This window comes from Triticum dicoccoides, chromosome 7A (genome assembly GCF_002162155.2).
Source record: "Triticum dicoccoides isolate Atlit2015 ecotype Zavitan chromosome 7A, WEW_v2.0, whole genome shotgun sequence".
Taxonomy (NCBI): domain Eukaryota; kingdom Viridiplantae; phylum Streptophyta; class Magnoliopsida; order Poales; family Poaceae; genus Triticum; species Triticum dicoccoides.
Window position 1 is genome coordinate 52,913,576 of NC_041392.1, and position 21,583 is coordinate 52,935,158.

The window sequence follows — 21,583 nt, forward strand, 5'->3', positions numbered from 1 at the left end:
GACACCGGAAGTGTTCCGGGTGATTTCGGAGAAAACTGGAGTGCCGGAGGGTTACCGGAACCCCCCCTCCTCGGGGAAAGTTGGGCCTTCATGGGCCATAGGGAAGAGGGGAGGCAGCCCACAAGGGGCAGCCGCGCCCCCTCCCTATAGGGAGTCCGAATTGGACTAGGAAGGGGGGTGTTGTGGTTCTAAGTCTGACAGTAGAATGGGGGTAGGTATGAGGAGGCAAGATCCTAGCTATCATAAAGTTGTGCACGCAAGATTTACGAGTTCAGGCCCTTCTCAGAGGAAGTAACAGCCCTACGTCTCGGTGCCTAGAGGCTGATCAATTGGATTATGCGTGAATTTACAGGGGGCGCGAACCCTTGTCCCAGAGGAGGGGGTGGCTTATATAGAGTGCGCCAGGACCCCAGCCATCCCCTGTTACATAAGGTTCAATGTACATAAAGAGGAGACGTTACTGGTAACGTCAGCATTAAAGTGGGACAAATGATCATTAAGACTAGGGAGTGAACGCCTGACCGTTGCCATCCAGATTGACCTCAGATCTTCTGTACTTCGAGTGGTTTCTGATGTGGTTGAATGATTATATCCTGGTCGAATAGAATTGGGTTCTCCGAGTGGAAACCATGGTCGAGTGAGTTGCATTTTGAGGTTATTCCAGTCGGTAGAATTTGCCGTCCTTTGAATGTCTTTGACTGTAAGGCAGTGTCCTTGGGAAGGGTGCTTAGATCAGGTCTATTGCCCTACCCAGGGTATATGTCATCGTCATTAGTCCCCGAATGGTTCTGGGTCCGAGTGGAGATGGAGTTGAAGATGGTTCCGACCCAATGTTCATGCTTCGGAAGCATTTTACTTGGATTGGCGAACCATGCAAAAATTCTGACTTCATTTTCAGTCGCCTTGATCCATTCAGAGGTTGTCGAGGGAACTTAGCTGATAAGCTTCAAATGCTGATATGGCATAAATGTTGGAAATATGCCCTAGAGGCAATAATAAATTAGTTATTATTATATTTCCTTGTTCATGATAATCGTTTGTTATCCATGCTAGAATTGTATTGATAGGAAACTCAGATACATGTGTGGATACATAGACAACACCATGTCCCTAGTAAGCCTCTAGTTGACTAGCTCGTTGATCAATAGATGGTTACGGTTTCCTGACCATGGACATTGGATGTCGTTGATAACGGGATCACATCATTAGGAGAATGATGTGATGGACAAGACCCAATCCTAAGCCTAGCACAAAGATCATGTAGTTTGTATGCTAAAGCTTTTCTAATGTCAAGTATCATTTCCTTAGACCATGAGATTGTGCAACTCCCGGATACCGTAGGAGTGTTTTGGGTGTACCAAATGTCACAACGTAACTGGGTGACTATAAAGGTGCACTACGGGTATCTCCGAAAGTGTCTGTTGGGTTGGCACGAATCGAAACTGGGATTTGTCACTCCGTGTAAACGGAGAGGTATCTCTGGGCCCACTCAGTAGGACATCATCATAATGTGCACAATGTGATCAAGGAGTTGATCACGGGATGATGTGTTACGGAACAAGTAAAGAGACTTGCCGGTAACGAGATTGAACAAGGTATCGGGATACCGACGATCGAATCTCGGGCAAGTATCGTACCGCTAGACAAAGGGAATTGTATATGGGATTGATTAAGTCCTTGACATCGTGGTTCATCCGATGAGATCATCGTGGAACATGTGGGAGCCAACATGGGTATCCAGATCCCGCTGTTGGTTATTGACCGGAGAGTCATCTCGGTCATGTCTGCATGTCTCCCGAACCCGTAGGGTCTACACACTTAAGGTTCGGTGACGCTAGGGTTATAGAGATATTAGTATGCGGTAACCCGAAAGTTGTTCGGAGTCCCGGATGAGATCCCGGACGTCACGAGGAGTTCCGGAATGGTCCGTAGGTAAAGAATTATATATAGGAAGTGCTATTTCGGCCATCGGGACAAGTTTCGGGGTCACCGGTATTGTACCGGGACCACCGGAAGGGTCCCAGGGGTCCACCGGGTGGGGCCACCTGCCCCGGGGGGCCACATGGGCTGTAGGGGGTGCACCTTGGCCTACATGGGCCAAGGGCACCAGCCCCTAGAGGCCCATGCGCCAAAGGGACAAGAGAAGGGGAGAGTCCTAAAGGGGGAAGGCACCTCCGAGGTGCCTTGGGGAGGATGGACTCCTCCCCCCTTGGCCGCACCCTTCCTTGGAGGAAGGGGCAAGGCTGCGCCCTCCCCCTCTCCCTTGGCCCTATATATAGTGGGGGGAAGGGAAGGCAACCATACCTAAGGCCTGGCGCCTCCCTCTCCCTCCCATGACACATCTCCCTCCTCCCGCAGTGCTTGGCGAAGCCCTGTTGGAATCCCGCTACTTCCACCACCACGCCGTCGTGCTGCTGGATCTCCATCAACCTCTCCTCCCCCCTTGCTGGATCAAGAAGTAGGAGACGTCGCTGCTCCGTACGTGTGTTGAACGCGGAGGTGCCGTCCGTTCGGCGCTAGGATCATCGGTGATTTGGATCACGACGAGTACGACTCCATCAACCCCGTTCTCTTGAACGCTTCCGTGCGCGGTCTACAGGGGTATGTAGATCCACTCCTCCCTCGTTGCTAGATGACTCCATAAATAGATCTTGGTGACACGTAGGAAAATTTTGAATTATTGCTACGTTCCCCAACAGTGGCATCATGAGCTAGGTCTATGCGTAGTTTCTATGCACGAGTAGAACACAAAGTAGTTGTGGGCGTTGATTTTGTTCAATATGCTTGCCGTTACTAGTCTTATCTTGATTCGGCGGCATCGTGGGATGAAGCGGCCCGTACCGACCTTACACGTACTCTTACGTGAGACTGGTTCCGCCGACTGACATGCACTAGTTGCATAAGGTGGCTAGCGGGTGTCTGTTTCTCCCACTTTAGTCGGATCGGATTCGATGAAAAGGGTCCTTATGAAGGGTAAATAGCAATTGGCATATCACGTTGTGGTCTTTGCATAGGTAAGAAACGTTCTTGCTAGAAACCCATAGCAGCCACGTAAAACATGCAAACAACAATTAGAGGACGTCTAACTTGTTTTTGCAGGGTATGCTATGTGATGTGATATGGCCAAAGGATGTGATGAATGATATATGTGATGTATGAGATTGATCATGTTCTTGTAATAGGAATCACGACTTGCATGTCGATGAGTATGACAACCGGCAGGAGCCATAGGAGTTGTCTTAATTTATTTATGACCTGCGTGTCAACATAAACGTCATGTAATTACTTTACTTTATTGCTAACCGTTAGCTGTAGAAGTAGAAGTAATAGTTGGCGAGACAACTTCATGAAGACACGATGATGGAGATCATGATGATGGAGATCATGGTGTCATGCCGGTGACGATGATGATCATGGAGCCCCGAAGATGGAGATCAAGAGGAGCAAAGTGATGATGGCCATATCATGTCACTATTTGATTGCATGTGATGTTTATCATGTTTATGCATCTTGTTTACTTAGAACGACGGTAGTAAATAAGATGATCCCTCATAATAATTTCAAGAAAGTGTTCCCCCTAACTGTGCACCGTTGCGACAGTTCGTTGTTTTGGAGCACCACGTGATGATCGGGTGTCATAGATTCTAACGTTCACATACAACGGGTGTAAGACAGATTTACACACGCAAAACACTTAGGTTGATTTGACGAGCCTAGCATGTATAGACATGGCCTTGGAACACAAGAGACCGAAAGGTCGAGCATGAGTCATATGGTAGATACGATCAACATGAAGATGTTCACCGATGTTGACTAGTCCGTCTCACGTGATGATCGGACACGGCCTAGTTGACTCTGATCATGTAATCACTTAGATGACTAGAGGGATGTCTATCTGAGTGGGAGTTCATAAGATGAACTTAATTATCCTGAACATAGTCAAAAGGTCTTCGCAAATTATGTCGTAGCTCGCGCTTCAGTTCTACTATTTAGATATGTTCCTAGAGAAAATTTAGTTGAAAGATGATAGTAGCAATTATGCGGACTAGGTCCGTAAACTGAGGATTGTCCTCATTGCTTCATAGAAGGCTTATGTCCTTAATGCACCGCTCAGTGTGCTGAACCTCGAACGTCGTCTGTGGATGTTGCGAACATCTGACATACACATTTTGATAACTACGTGATAGTTCAGTTAAACGGTTTAGAGTTGAGGCACCGAAGACGTTTTGAAACGTCGCGAAACATATGAGATGTTTCGAGGGCTGAAATTGGGATTTCAGGCTCGTGCCCACGTCAAGAGGTATAAGACCTCCGACGATTTTCTTAGCCTCCAAACTAAGGGAGAAAAGCTCAATTGTTGAGCTTGTGCTCAGATTGTCTGAGTACAACAATCGCTTGAATCAAGTGGAGTTGATCTTCCAGATGAAATAGTGATAGTTCTCCGAAGTCATTACCACCAAGCTGCTAGAGCTCCGTGATGAACTATAATATATCAGGGACATATATGATGATCCTTGAGTTATTCGCGATGTTTGACACCACAAAAGTAGAAATCAAGAAGGAGCATCAATTGTTGATGGTTGGTGAAACCACTAGTTTCAAGAAGGGCAAGGGCAAGAAGGGATACTTCATGAAACAACAATTCAGCTGCTGCTCTAGTGAAGAAACCCAAGGTTGAACCCAAACCCGAGACTAAGTGCTTCTGTAATAAGAGGAACAACCACTGGAGTAGAATTACCCTAGATACTTGGTAGATGAGAAGGCTGGCAAAGTCGATAGAAGTATATTGGATATACATTATGTTAATGTGTACTTTACTAGTACTCCTAGTAGCACCAGGGTATTAGATACCAGTTCGGTTGCTAAGTGTTAGTAACTCGAAACAAAAGGCTACGGAATAAACGGAGACTAGTTAAAGGTGAGATGACGATATGTGTTGGAAGTGTTTCCAATGTTGATATGATCAAGCAACGCACGCTCCCTCTACCGTCGAGATTGGTGTTAAACCTGAATAATTGTTATTTGGTGTTTGCGTTGAGCATAGACATGATTGGATTATGACTATCGCAATACGGTTATTCATTTAAAGAGAATAATAGTTACTCTGTTTATTTGAATAATACCTTCAATGGTCTTGCACCTAAAATGAATGGTTTATTGAATCTTGATCGTAGTGATACACATGTTCATGCCAAAAGATAGTAATGATAGTACCACCTACTTGTGGCACTACCACGTAAGTCATATTGGTATAAAACGCATGAAGAAGATCCATGTTGATGGATCTTTGGGCTCACTCGTTTTTGAAAAGTTTGTGGCATGCGAACCATGTCTATTGGTGTATATGCATGAAGAAACTCCATGCAAATGGACCGTTTGGACTCACTTGATTTTGAATCACTTGAGACATGCAAATCATACCACATGGGCAAGATGACTGAAAGCCTCGTTTTCAGTAAAATGGAACTAGAAAGCAACTTGTTGGAAGTAATACATTTTGATGTGTGCAGTCCAATGAGTGCTGAGGCATGTAGTGGATATCGTTATGTTCTTACTTCACAGATGACTTGAGTAGATGTTGAGTATATTTACTTGATGAATCACGAGTCTGAATTATTGAAAGGTTCAAGTAATTTCAGGGTGAAGTTGAAAGATTGTCGTGACAAGAGGATAAAAGATCTATGATATGATCATAGAGATGAATATCTAAATTACGAGTTTGGCACAGAATTAAGACATTGTGGAAATTGTTTCACAACTGATACAGCCTGGAACACCATAGTGTGATGGTGTGTCCGAACATCATAACTGCACCCTATTGGATATGATGCATACCATGATGTCTCTTATCGAATTACCATGATAGTTTATGGGTTAGGCATTAAAGACAACCACATTCACTTTAAATAGGGCACCACGTAATTCCGATGAGATGACACCATATGAACTATGGTTTAGAGAAACCTAAGCTGTCATTTCTTAAAAGTTTGGGGCTGCGACGCTTATGTGAAAAAGTTTCAGGCTGATAAGCTCGAACCCAAAGCGGATAAATGCATCTTCATAGGACACCCAAAATAGTTGGGTATACCTCCTGTCTCAGATCCAAAAGCAATAAGGGATTGTTTCTTGAATCAGGTCCTTTCTCGAGGAAAAGTTTCTCTCGAAAGAATTGAGTGGGAGGATGGTGGAGACTTGATGAGGTTATTGAACCGTCTCTTCAACTAGTGTGTGGCAGGGCACAAGAAGTTGTTCCTGTGGCACCTACACCAATTGAAGTGGAAGCTTATGATAGTGATCATGAAACTTCAGATCAAGTCACTCCCAAACCTCGTAGGACGACAAGGATGTGTACTACTTCAGAGTAGTACGTAATCCTGTCTTGGAAGTCATGTTTCTAGACAACAATGAACCTACGAGCTATGGAGAAGCGATGGTGGGCCTGGATTCCGATAAATGGCTCGAGGCCATAAAATCCGAGATAGGATTCAGGTATGAAAACAAAGTGTAGACTTTGGAAGAACTACTTGATGGTCGTAAGGCTGTTAGGTACATATGGATTTTAAAAGGAAGACGGATAATGATGGTAAGTATCACCATTAAGAAAGCTCGACTTGTCGTTAAGATGTTTTCCGACAAGTTCAAGGAGTTGACTACGATGAGACTTTCTCACTCGTAGCGATGCTAAGAGTCTGTTGGAATTATATTAGCGATTACTGCATTATTTATGAAATCTTGCAGATAGGATGTCAAAACATTGTTTCCTCGACGTTGTTTTGAGGAAAGGTTGTATGTGATACAAACCGGAAGGTTTTGTCAATCCTGAAAGATGCTAATAAGTATGCAAAGCTCCAGCAATCCTTCTAGGGACTGGAGTAAGCATCTCGGAGTTGGAATGTATGCTTTGATGATGATCAAAGATTTTGGGTTTATACAAAGTTTATGAGAAACTTGTATTTCCAAAGAAGTGAGTGGGAGCACTATAGAATTTCTGATGAATATATGTTATCGACATGTTGTTAATCAGAAATGACGTAGAATTTCTGGAAAGCATATAGGGTTATTTGGAAAATGTTTTTCAATGGAAAGCCTGGATTAAGCTACTTGAACATTGAGCATCAAGATCTATAAGAATAGATCAAAATGCTTAATGGTACTTTCAAATGAGCACATACCTTGACATGATCTTGAAGGTGTTCAAGATGGACTAGTCAAAGAAGGAGTTCTTACCTGAGTTGTAAGGTGTGAAGTTAAGACTTAAAGCTCGACCACGGAAGAAGAAAGAGGAAGGACGAAGGTCGTCCCTTATGCTTAAGACATAGGCTCTACAGTATGCTATGCTGTGTACCGCACCTGAAATGTGCCTTGCCATGAGTCAGTCAAGGGGTACAAGAGTGATCCAAGAATGGATCACAGGACAGTGGTCAAAGTTATCCTTAGTAACTAGTGGACTAAGGAATTTTCTCGATTATGGAGGTGGTAAAAGAGTTCGTCGTAAAGGGTTACGCCGATGCAAACTTTGACACTAATCCAGATTATTCTGAGTAGTAAACTGGATTCGTATAGTAGAACAGTTATTTGGAATAGCTCCAAATATAGCGTAGTATCTGCATCTACAAGATGAAATAGAAATTTGCGAAGTACATACGGATCTAAAAGATTCAGACCCGTTGACTATAACATCTCTCACAAGCATAACATGTTCAAACCCAGAACTCATCGAGTGTTAATCACATGGTAATGTGAACTAGATCATTGACTCTAGTAAACTCTTTGGGTGTTAGTCACATGGGGATGTGACCTTGAGTGTTAATCACATATCGATGTGAACTGGATTATTGACTCTAGTGCAAGTGGGAGACTGTTGGAAATATGCCCTAGAGGCAATAATAAATTATTTATTATTATATTTCCTTGTTCATGATAATCGTTTGTTATCCATGCTAGAATTGTATTGATAGGAAACTCAGATACATGTGTGGATACATAGACAACACCATGTCCCTAGTAAGCCTCTAGTTGACTAGCTCGTTGATCAATAGATGGTTACGGTTTCCTGACCATGGACATTGGATGTCGTTGATAACGGGATCACATCATTAGGAGAATGATGTGATGGACAAGACCCAATCCTAAGCCTAGCACAAAGATCATGTAGTTTGTATGCTAAAGCTTTTCTAATGTCAAGTATCATTTCCTTAGACCATGAGATTGTGCAACTCCCGGATACCGTAGGAGTGTTTTGGGTGTACCAAACGTCACAACGTAACTGGGTGACTATAAAGGTGCACTACGGGTATCTCCGAAAGTGTCTGTTGGCTTGGCACGAATCGAGACTGGGATTTGTCACTCCGTGTAAACGGAGAGGTATCTCTGGGCCCACTCGGTAGGACATCATCATAATGTGCACAATGTGATCAAGGAGTTGATCACGGGATGATGTGTTACGGAACGAGTAAAGAGACTTGCCGGTAACGAGATTGAACAAGGTATCGGGATACCGACGATCGAATCTCGGGCAAGTATCGTACCGCTAGACAAAGGGAATTGTATACGGGATTGATTAAGTCCTTGACATCGTGGTTCATCCGATGAGATCATCGTGGAACATGTGGGAGCCAACATGGGTATCCGGATCCCGCTGTTGGTTATTGACCGGAGAGTCATCTCGGTCATGTCTGCATGTCTCCCGAACCCGTAGGGTCTACACACTTAAGGTTCGGTGACGCTAGGGTTATAGAGATATTAGTATGCAGTAACCCGAAAGTTGTTCGGAGTCCCAGATGAGATCCCGGACGTCACGAGGAGTTCCGGAATGGTTCGGAGGTAAAGAATTATATATAGGAAGTGCTATTTCGGCCATCGGGACAAGTTTCGGGGTCACCGGTATTGTACCGGGACCACCGGAAGGGTCCCGGGGGTCCACCGGGTGGGGCCACCTGCCCCGGGGGGCCACATGGGCTGTAGGGGGTGCGCCTTGGCCTACATGGGCCAAGGGCACCAGCCCCTAGAGGCCCATGCGCCAAAGGGACAAGAGGAGGGGAGAGTCCTAAAGGGGGAAGGCACCTCCGAGGTGCCTTGGGGAGGATGGACTCCTCCCCCCCTTGGCCGCACCCTTCCTTGGAGGAAGGGGCAAGGCTGCGCCCTCCCCCTCTCCCTTGGCCCTATATATAGTGGGGGGAAGGGAAGGCAACCATACCTAAGCCCTGGCGCCTCCCTCTCCCTCCCATGACACATCTCCCTCCTCCCGCAGCGCTTGGCGAAGCCCTGTTGGAATCCCGCTACTTCCACCACCACGCCGTCGTGCTGCTGGATCTCCATCAACCTCTCCTCCCCCCTTGATGGATCAAGAAGGAGGAGACGTCGCTGCTCCGTACGTGTGTTGAACACGGAGGTGCCGTCCATTCGGCGCTAGGATCATCGGTGATTTGGATCACGACGAGTACGACTCCATCAACCCCGTTCTCTTGAACGCTTCCGCGCGCGATCTACAAGGGTATGTAGATCCACTCCTCCCTCGTTGCTAGATGACTCCATAAATAGATCTTGGTGACACGTAGGAAAATTTTGAATTATTGCTACGTTCCCCAACAATAAAATCTTCAGCGTGATCGACTGCACTGCCGTTCTCGGATCTCACGGGATTCGAAATTTGGGGAAGCGTGTGGGACGGAGAGAGCCATAGTAAGCGGTGCATATTAGGTAGAGGCGCCTTGTTTCTCACGCCACCTTTTCTGCTATGTATCCAGCGCACGACTGTTGCGTGATTTGACAGGATTTCCTGGGCCCATAAGTCAGTCACTCGGGAATAGGACCATATAAGGCATCTGGGTTGGTGTATTTGCACAGTGCGCCCCATTTTCCTCCTTGCTCCTCTGTTCCTCCACTTCATTCGCCTCCGCCCACAGCGCTGCCGCCCAGCCCGAGCTCAACCCGCCGCGATGGGGAAGGACAAGACGGCGACTCTAGAGCACGCGAAGAAGGTGACGACGAAGGCGAAGGGGAGGAAGACGAGCCGGGGAGGGCCTTCGTCGAGGACTGGCCTGCCGCCCGGCTGGATCCAGGGCGACTGGATTCGGTCGACGATCCAGCAGGAAGATATGGAGGATCTGGTTGAGGGGGATTGATTCCTCACGATTCTTGGAGGCTTCCGGAGGACGATACTGAGCCGTGGCCGCAGGAGGGTGAGTGCGTCCTTCTCGTGACCCACGTCGACCGCAGTTTTTCTTTGCCTCCCCATCTTTTCTTCCGGGGTTTTCTAAACTTTTTATAAGTCCAACTTCATCACATTTCTCCCAACACCATCACATGCCTTGCTGCATATGTGTCCATGTGTGAGAACTTTCTGGGTTGTCAACCGCACTGGGGTCTGTTCAAACACATTTTCACTTGTTGTTCTTAGTCTGTAAAAAAGGCTAATCCGAGTGATGAGAGGACACATGTGATCCAGATGTGTGGAGGTCTAGGGATCCATATGAGGAGTAAAAGTACTTTCCCTGCTATGATTTTTCCTAACTCAGTCAGAGGGTGGCAGTCGACCTGGTTCTATTGTAAGGACCAACCGACCCTGGGTCAGTCAACTGGCCTTCCCCCATTTTCTATAGAGCGAGTTGAGAAGCCTTCTCCCTTGAAAGTGACTCCAGCTGAGAAAGTGGAGGTGAATATGTTGGTTGAGCGAGTAGTCCAACTTGTCCGCGACGGTGTGACTGGCATGGACTTGTTAGAGGTGTTTCTTAGTCGACGCATCCAACCACTCCAAGCTCGTGATCACGCAATGTGGATGTACTCGGGTATTAATGATAGCACTCGGATCCACCTGGAGGAAATTGACAAGGAGATGGTGGTGTAGTGGCTGCAGGGCATCAACGGCAACAAGGACAACCCCAAGGGGTCTAGGAGGATTCCTCCATTCGACAACTCCAACAAACTAGACAGGGTCTGACTTCTTTCTTACGAGTGTCTTTTGTTATGACATGTACTTGTTCTTGAAACTGATTGATATCCACTTGACTCCGTGCCTTGCAGATCTACACTGAGATGTATTCGATGCCCAACGGAGAGCAGGAGCAGGAGGGAGAGGCGAGCAGGGGTGACAGTGGCGACTGGCATTCTGACGAAGGAGGAGACGAGGAGAGTGAAGACTCGAGCAGTGGTGAGGAGGTCGACTCTCCACCTCGCACAGAAAGACGCTCCAAGTAGAGGCAGGACCCAGCAAGTGTTCGTGGCAAAGCGACTCCACCGACTGGACATACCTCAAAGCGCACTCGAACGTCTTCTCCTATGCCGACTGAGAAAGCTCCGAAGCAGCCCAAAGTCGTGCTGTCAAAGCCCCGGAAGGCCTTGCCCAAGATGAAAGTGGCCGTCCCCATCGCTTCTAGGTAATTATTGTGCTCGATCTCTTAGTTTTTGCATGACTCGATCTTTGGTCGACTCACTTTCCTGTTTTGACCGAGTGAATTCTGGAATTTGCAGTGCTGCTACCTCTGGGACTTCTATTTACCACGATGATGACGACGAGGAGATGGAAGACGCAGTCACCTCCAACGCAGGTATAACTCTTGTCATCTTGTCTTTACTTTACCAGCCATTTTGATGGTCGACTGAACTCTTGCAATTGATTGGTTTGCAGCTCCGCCCAATGTTATCGATCTTCCAGATGACAATGAAGATGTGCCACCGAGACCCATTAGAAGGAGGGGCAGGACTTCGAGCAGGAAGGCGCCAGCTAGCAAGACGTCCCAATTGACGCCGGCGATGTAACCAGTGATTCAGCAGTCTAGAGACCTCAACTAGGCTTCTGTTACTTTTACCGTTCCAGTGTCAAGTGAACGTCCTTCATCGTCGACTGCACACAAGTCCCTGTTTCACCGATACAACACCATGCCTCAGATCCTCAAGCTGCTGCAACTGTTCCCCCGTCTCCGCTGTTTTTCACCCATCATGTTCCGGAGGACCAGGCAAGTGCTGCTAAGGAAGCTATACGCCAAGCAGGCTTGATGATGGAGCGGATGATGACGGATTATGAGACCAGCCAAGCTGCCTATGATGCCAGTGCAGCCCTCCAAGCCAATGTCCAGGTTAGTTGGTTTCTGACTGATCTCCTAGCTTGACGCTTGTTCTGTTAGGATATGCTACCTGAAAACTTTTATTATGCATCCATTTTTCTCTGTACTTCGCATCTATACACCCACTGGGTGTTTCAATTTACGCCAAGTAGTTTTTCCAATTGAGTCGACTAGGTTGTGTCGATTGTATCGTTGGACTAGTGGGGGCACGCAGAGTGCACCCACTGGGTGTAGTCCCGGAGGCCACCGTCGAATGTGTGATTCGGCGGGGGTCTTGATAAAAATATCTTGTTCTTCAGTTCTTCCACTCGGTTTGGGCGGACCATGTCGAGTGGAACTTGAACCAGTGGGGGCACGCTGAGTGCACCCACTGGGTGTAGTCCCCGAGACTGCGGTCGACTATGGGCAGTCAGTTGCGGTCTGAGAATAACTGTTGCCTCTCTCTCTTTTTGTAGCGACTGGACTGACCAAGTCGAGTACCAGTGGGGGCACGCCAAGTGCACCCACTGGGTGTAGTCCCCGAGACTACTGTTGAATATTTGATTCTGTAGTAGTCTTAGAATTCTTTTCACTCGGAAGCGAATGATCTTTGATTCTATCCACTGGTATATATTTTTTACTGACTTCAGAAATCCTGTGAGCTCATATCCCAATTTGCTGAATTCGAGAAGAAGCAGATCCAGCTCAATCTTGACTTGGAGTTGGCCAAGCAGAACTTGCAGAAGGCCAAAGACGAAACATCTGGTATGGAAGGTAAAAACTTGTCGACTGTGGGATCGGGCTGTCTTTCGAGTCATTTCCTCGTTCTTCTCTTTGAACCGAATGCTGTTTGTTGTGTATATGTTTTTTAGAGAAAATGAGGCAGGCTCTGGCACAGAAGGACCTTGATCTTGGCGCGGCACAGAAGGAGGCTCAGGAGAAAACAACACACGCTGTTAAGAAGCTGGCTTCAGTCAGTGCGCTAGAGGAAGACAATGCCAAGCCGAAGACTGCTATTGCAGAAGCTAATAGAGAAGTGACCCGTCTGAAGAAGGACAAAGTAGCCTTGAACGACAAGATTGAAGACATTTGTTAGAAGATAAATGACCTGGAGGCTTATCTGGGGGGACTCGCCAAGAAGTTGTTCCTTATACTTGAAGGTACCTTTCCTTGTCCGACTGTTTCGCTATCATCGATTCAACATAAATCCGTCGACTCATTAGTTCTTTGTGGTTGTAGAATTCCGTCAAAACTTTGAGGAAGAAACTGGACGAATCGAGACAAGCTTGAAACCCATCAATTCCCCTGTCAAGGATGAAGCTGCCATGAACGTGCTTCGACTAGAATCCCGTCTTGCTAGCGTTACAAACTACCTTGCTCGACTGAAGGTTGCGGTGTCACGGATTGCCACAGCGCTTTGGCCAAAGGAGACACTCCAAAATGACCTCAAGTCTTTAATGACTCGACTCAATGAGATCCCTGGTCGAGTGCAGGAATGGAAGAAATCGTCTGCTCGGTGCGGTGCTGACGTAGATCTGTCCCTTGTTCGCATCCATTGCAAGGAGGCCAAAGAAGAGAAGTTAGCAGCGATCAAGGTTGCCAACACTAGGAGACTTGACTTCCAGTCTTTTATGGAGACCTTCATTGCTGCTGCTACTCGAATTGTAGATGGAATCAACATGGATGAATTCATCGAGCCTGCTAGCCCCCCTCCTGTGGAGTGAACAAACTTTTTATGGTTCGATTAAATTTTCCTCGGTATGTTGAGTGGTTTTGTAACCGTTAAACTCATTCGGGCCTGATGCCTGTGTACTTTTATCTATGGTTCTGAACTTTGTTGTTTTTGTATTTCTTGACTCTAAGTGGAACTTGATTCTTCAATCTGAATTGTTACTGACTCTATGATGCAGCTCTGTCGAGTGGAACATGGACAAGGGCACTTGGTGCCATCCATGAGTTGCACCTCGTCGTCTTTGCGTATCGGGATGGAGAAGACGTTGTACTTATGTCGCAGCTCTGTCGAGTGGGTCGTGGACAAGGGCACTTGGTGCTGTGCACGACCTACACCTTGTCGTCCTTGTGGATCGGGATGGAGCGGACATTATACTTCTGTCGCAGCTCCGTCGAGTGGGTCATGGACAAGGGCACTTGGTGCTGTGCACGACCTGCACCTCGTCGTCCTTGCGGATCGGGATGGAGCCGACATTATACTTCTGTCGTAGCTCCGTCGAGTGGGTCGTGGACAAGGGCACTTGGTGCTGTGCATGACCTGCACCTCATCGTCCTTGTGGACCGGGACGGTTTTTAACTTAGGCAAGTACGAGACTGCAGCTAAGCCTCCGAGTGGGAGGACTGCTCTCCAGTCCGTAGGATTTAGGTGTTGGAAATATGCCCTAGAGGCAATAATAAAATGGTTATTATTATATTTCCTTGTTCATGATAATTGTCTATTGTTCGTGCTATAATTGTATTATCCGGAAATCGTGATACATGTGTGAATACATAGACCACAACATGTCCCTAGTGAGCCTCTAGTTGACTAGCTCGTTGATCAACAGATGGTCATGGTTTCCTGACTATGGACATTGGATGTCATTGATAACGGGATCACATCATTAGGAGAATGATGTGATGGACAAGACCCAATCCTAAGCATAGCGCAAGATCTTGTAGTTCGTCTACTGAAGCTTTTTTAGTGTCAAGTATCTTTTCCTTAGACCATGAGATTGTGCAACTCCCGGATACTGTAGGAATACTTTGGGTGTACCAAACGTCACAACGTAACTGGGTGGCTATAAAGGTGCACTACGGGTATCTCCAAAAGTGTCTGTTGGGTTGGCACAAATCGAGACTGGGATTTGTCACTCCGTATGACAGAGAGGTATCTCTGGGCCCACTCAGTAAGACATCATCGTAATGAGGTCAATGTGACTAAGGGTTGATCACGGGATGATGTGTTGTGGAACGAGTAAAGTGACTTGCCGGTAACGAGATTGAACGAGGTATTGGGATACCGACGATCGAATCTCGGGCAAGTAACGTACCGATTGACAAAGGGAATTGTATACGGGATTGCTTGAATCCTCGACATCGTGGTTCATCCGATGAGATCATCGTGGAACTTGTGGGAGCCAACATGGGTATCCGGATCCCGCTGTTGGTTATTGGCCGGAGAGTTGTCTCGGTCATGTCTGCATGGTTCCCGAACCCGTAGGGTCTACACACTTAAGGTTCGATGATGCTAGGGTTATTAGGAAGATTTGTATGTGATTACCGAATGTTGTTTGGAGTCCCGGATGAGATCCCGGATGTCATGAGGAGTTCCAGAATAGTCCGAAGGTGAAAATTTATATATGGGAAGTCATCATACGGTCACCGGAAATATTCGGGGGTATGCCGGTATTGTACCGGGACCATCAGAGGGGTTCCAGGGGTCCACTAGGAGGGTCCACCTGCCCCGGAGGGCCTTATGGGCTGTAGGTGGAAGGGAACCAGCCCCTAGTGGGCTGGGCGCCATCCCACCCTAGGGCCCATGCACCTAGGGTTTGGGGGGAACCCTAAAGGGGGGCGCCACTGAGGGAGTCCTGGATTAGGGGGTGTCCGGATGGCCGGACTATACCTTCAGCCGGACTCTGTACTATGAAGATACAAGATTGAAAACTTCATCCCGTGTCCGGGAGGGACTTTCCTTGGCGTGGAAGGCAATCTTGGCGATACTGATATGTAGATCTCCTACCATTGTAACCGACTTTGTGTAACCCTAACCCTCTCCGGTGTCTATATAAACCGGAGGGTTTTAGTCCGTAGGACAACATACAGAACAACAATCATACCATAGGCTAGCTTTTAGGGTTTAGCCTCTCCGATCTCGTGGTAGATCTACTCTTGTACTACCCATATCATCAATATTAATCAAGCAGGACGTAGGGTTTTACCTCCATCAAGAGGGCCCGAACCTGGGTAAAACTTTGTGTCCCTTGCCTCCTGTTACCATCCGGCCTAGACGCACAGTTCGGGACCCCCTACCCGAGATCTGCCGGTTTTGACACCGACATTGGTGCTTTCATTGAGAGTTCCTCTGTGTCATCGCCGTCAGGCTTGATGGCTCCTACGATCATCAATAGCGATGCAGTCCAGGGTGAGACCTTCCTCCCCGGACAGATCTTCGTCTTCGGCGGCTTCGCACTGCGGGCCAATTCACTTGGCCATCTGGAGCAGATCGAAAGCTATGCCCCTGGCCGTCAGGTAAGATTTGGAAGTTTAAACTACACGACTGACATCCGCGGGGACTTGATCTTCGACGGATTCGAGCCACTACCGAGCGCGCCGCACTATCACGACGAGCATGATCTAGCTCTGCCGCCGAACAGTGCCCTGGAGGCCGCACCCGCATCGGCTTCGACCCTTAATTCGGAGCCAACTGCGCCGATCGAGGATAGGTGGTTGGACGCCGCCTCGGGGGCTGTGATCCCAACGGCGATCGAGCCGAACACCAGCCCTGCACTCCGCGAGACTCGTGACTCCAAGGAGCCGGACTCCTCTCCGGACTCCGAACCCTCCGTGCCCCTGCCAATTGAATCCGATTGGGCGCCGATCATGGAGTTTACTGCCACAAACATCTTTCAGCACTCGCCTTTCGGCGATATTTTGAAGACACTAAAGTCTCTCTTTATCAGGAGAGCCCTGGCCGGACTACGGTTAGCAAGGTTGCAATACAGACGATGAAGAAATTCAAAGCCCACCCACCACCCACTTTGTAGCCACTGTCGACGATTTAACCGACATGCTCGACTTCGACTCCGAAGACATCGACGGTATGGACGCCGATTGTCGGTGTCAAAACCGGCAGATCTCGGGTAGGGGGTCCCGAACTGTGCGTCTAGGCCGGATGGTAACAGGAGACAGGGGACACTTTGTTTTACCCAAGTTCGGGCCCTCTCGATGGAGGTAAAACCCTACTCCTGCTTGATTAATATTGATGATATGGGTAGTACAAGAGTAGATCTACTACGAGATCAAGGAGGCTAAACCCTAGAAGCTAGCCTATGGTATGATTGTTGTGTATGGAGTTGATTCCATCCTACGGACTACAACCCTCCGGTTTATATAGACATCGGATAGGGTTAGGGTTACACAGAGTCGGTTACAATGGTAGGAGATCTTGAATATTGTATCGCCAAGCTTGCCTTCCACGCCAAGGAAAGTCCCATTCGGACACGGGACGAAGTCTTCCATGTTGTATCTTCATAGTCCAGGAGTCCGGCTGAAGGTATAGTCCGGCTACCCAAACACCCCCTAATCTAGGACTCCCTCAGTAGCCCCTGAACCAGGCTTCAATGACGACGAGTCCGGCGTGCAAATTGTCTTCGGCATTGCAAGGCGGGTTCCTCCTCCCAGTCCTTTATAGATGATTGTAAACACCAAGAATAGTGTCCGGCTCTGTAAAATAAGCTTCCACATATTGCCATAGAGAGAATAATATTAACACAAATCAAATCTGATGACGTATTTTGCAGTGCGCCATCACACCACAACCAAGCCCTTTACTCGAATCATTTTTACTTTTCCACCTCATCATGTTTTGCGAGGCGGTTTCCTTGACACGTCTTGTCAAAGCAGAGATCATGTACCCTTTTTACGGGATTCTCATCAATACGGACGTGTGTAACCCAAGCGCGCCATTTATCACGGCGCTCGGGAGGCAAGCGAGTTTTATTAGGTAGGTGGGGACGCATAACCGCATCCGCCTATATAAGGGGATAAGGATCCACCCTTTTTACCTACGTCTTCTTCCTCCCTTGCCTATCCATCTCTCATGCACCCGAGCTCCAGCGCCCAAGCCCGCACATCCCACCTCAACCTTCTCCAGCAATGTCTGGAGCGGGAGGCAAATGGATGGTCTAATCCGTTACGGAGGGTAAAATCAAGAAGCTAAGGAAGGCCGGGTATCTGTCCAAGGACATCGCGCACCGGCTTCCCGAGGAGGGGCGGCTTATCCCCACCCCAAGGCCCCATGAGAGGGTGGTATTTCTCCTCCACTTCCTCCGCGGACTGGGTTTTGCACTCCACCCATTTGTCCGGGGGCTCATGTTCTACTACGGCCTGGATTTCCACGATCGGGCTCCGAACTTCATCCTCAACATCTCGGCGTTTATCGTCGTGTGCGAGGCCTTTCTCCGTGTCCGCCCCCATTTCGGCCTCTGGCTCAAGACTTTCAACGTCAAGCCCAAGGTGGTGAGCGGCAGTCAGGCGGAGTGCGGAGGCGCCATGGCGGGCAAGATGGCCAACGCCCTATGGTTCTAGGGCTCTTTCGTGGAGACCCTAAAGGGATGGCAATCCGGCTGGTTTTACATCACCGAGCCACGCGATCCGGAATGGACCGTGGCCCCCGAGTTCCGATCTGGACCCCCACGCGGCTTGTGTCCTGGAAAGAGACGGGCCTGTCGTGGGGTGACGAAAAAGAGGTGACCGGATTGCAAACATGCATCCGGTCCCTGGTGAACAAGCCAGTCCGGCTAGTTAATATAATCCAGGTTATGCTCGTCCGCCGGATCCTCCCGTGCCAACAATGGGATTTCAATCTGTGGGAGTTCGACCCGGCGCAGCATCAAACCCTCAGCAGGCTCTTCGACACAACGTACAAGGACGCCTGTAAGATGCTATTCAAGGGCGCCGAGGCTCCCGCATCCGCCTCCGAGGACCGCGGATACAGCTTGCAGCGTCACGCTAACAAGGTATGCCATCTACACCTTTTACAGGATGTTTAAGCTTTTTTCATAGTTTGACTCTATGCGGGATCTAAACTCCCTTACCTTTGACAGGCTTGGCGGGCGATAGCTGAACCGATTAACTATCCGGCTCCGCTGCCCGAAGATCCAGCCCCAATTTTACTGGTGAAGCTGCTGGCTCCGGCGCCTTATGTGGTGCCGGAGAAGAAGGCCAAGAAGAAGAAGACCACGGGGACTCGAAAGAGTGCCCGTAACATGGTGGTGTCAGACTCGTCATCTGACGAGTCCGAGGCGCCCTCCTCCCGCGAGAACGAGGAGGAGGAAGAAGAAAACTCTCCCTCTCCAGTGGAGGGAGGAGAGAAGAGGAAGGCCGCCCCAACGGGGGAGGCCGAGGGGTCTAGGAAGAGGAAGACCCCTCCGCCGGACTACGCCCCTGACGCCGAAGAGGGCAAAGAGGAGTGACCGGATAGGGCCAAGCGTCCGGCGAAATCGTAAGTTCGGGTATCAGAGTGACTCATGATGTTCCTTTATTGCACAGCTTTCTCTAATGTCGAATATAATCATGCAGCCCGCCCCGGGCCGCACTCAACGAGTCGTCGAGCGGCTCCCTGGATTCATCGGACGTAAACTTTGTTCCGCCCGCTGTCTCCCCCCGCATTGCAGATGACACCGAAGTGGCGTCGCAACGAGCTTCGGGGCAGGAGGAGGTGGTCCTGGAGGAGACGCAAGGCGGCCTCCCGGACCTCAGGAGTGAAGGGGACAAGGCCCCCAGGGCTCCAAGTCCGGCCTTAAGCCGGACACCATGCCGGAATCTTCAACAATTCCGGACCACGGCAGGCGAACTCCTTCCAAGAGGAGCAAGCCTTTTGAGCCGGCAGCCTCCGTCCAACCGGAGGCGCCGGACAATCTGCTGGAGGTGCTTGAAGGCGCCTCCATCGACGAGGAGCACCGTACTATTATGAGTACGGTGATCCAGAAGGTTCAATCCGCCAAGAGCAGGTTGAATGAAGCTTGCGCTGGCCTCTTAACAGGCTTCGAGGTAAGTAAAAATATGTAAAAATATTACCGCATAGACAGTAGCCCCTGATGCTCTGTTTGGCATTTGGAAAGAAAAGCCAAATAGAGGATCTATAAAGTTTTGCAGGAGTCTAATAATGAAGAGTCAATATGCGTATGCAGGCTTCGCTGCTAGCCACCGCCGCACTGACTGCGGAGGTGGATGCCCTGAAACAGGGACTCGAGCGGTCCGAGCAAGAGCTCGGCTGTGCCAAGAAGCAGCTCGAGGAGAAAGAAGGTAAGAAATACCTTATAAAAAGGTGCCTATAGAGAGGCGTGATTGCAAAAAATAACAGGATTGTACTGCTTATTGTAGGGGCCACGACTGAGGTGGCGACCCTCAAGCAGGCGCTGTCCGAGGCCGAAAAGAAAACAGCCGCGGAGCGCACCGAGCGAGAGAAACTTGGGTCTCAGGTCGGCGAGGTGCAGCAAGAGCTTCAGGCTCTCATGAAAACACATGAGATTTTGCAGCTTGAGTCAAAGACCCAAGCGTCCGAGCTCGCGACGGACCTCGAGAGTGCCAAGTCTGCCAAGGCCGAAGCCCAAAAGGCTCTCCGAGAGTTGGAGGATATGAAGAAGATAGCAGTGGGTAAGGCATTCTTTATGCAAAGCAGAAACATAAAAGTAAACTACTTGTTACTTACCCGAATCCGGAGTTCTCCAGGGGCCTTCGCAGATCTTCCCCGCAGCGTATCCGATGCCGCCGCATTCTACCGAGCTGAAGAGGGCAGCTCGACGGAGAAGGTGTTCTGGTCTCAGTATGCTGAGGCCGGACACCCTGTGCCCTTGAGCGACCAGCTGAAACAGCTGGTCGAACTCCACAAGGCGGCCGAATAGGACATGAAGGGCTTCATAGTTCGGCTGTGGCCCAGAGAGGCCTTGCCTGGGAGCTACTTCGATCTAGTGCGGCGGCTGGTGGAGGCCTGTCCAAGGCTCGAGGTCATCAAGCGCTCCGTCTGCATCGAAGGTGCCCGTAGGGCCCTTGCCCGTGTAAAGGTGCACTGGGGTAAGCTGGATGGTGAGAAGCTTGTGACGGACGGGCCGCCGCTGGGGAAGGAGCATCGCAAGCCGGAGAACTACTATAAGGATGTTCTTGCAGGTGCCCGCCTTGTGGCGGATGAGTGCACCAAGGATGTAATTTTTGAATGAATTAGCTCGTGTTTATCCTGAGCGCTGATAACTTGTTCATATGCGCTAAGCAATGCTTATTGAATTTAAAATATTATTTTCTGTGCGGCCGTTTATCAAAAATTGAGAGATGGCCAGTCGTCGGCTTCTGCCCCCATGCCACTAGTGCTGGGGTGTTCGGTGATAAACCTGGGCGCTCTTTTTCCCATGGTTGGGTCCTTCGAGGGAGGCGCTCAGCACGACGAACCAGGCAATCGGACTATAATGCTTGAACAATCTCACTTAGCCATAGAACTTTATAATTTTAAATTTCGGCGAAGTCCCTAGTTCGAAAGACCGAGTTCGGGGCGCTATCCACGCCTTGGCTGGGGTTATCCAGCTCCTCGCTCGAAGCGGCATAAGTCTTTAGGGACTCGAAAAACCTCTCGAATAGTGACCGGTCTCTCACCTCATCATGACAGTCAGTTTTAGCTTTCTCCACTGAGGTGCTTAACCCAGCTCAACCGGGGCACAATCGCAGTGGTTCTCCTAGTGCTACCTTAGCCGATATAGCGAAACGTAAGGCACCAAAACATAGGAGCCTGGCAAACCCAACTATTGACCCAAATCATGATTCGGAGCCGATGCATA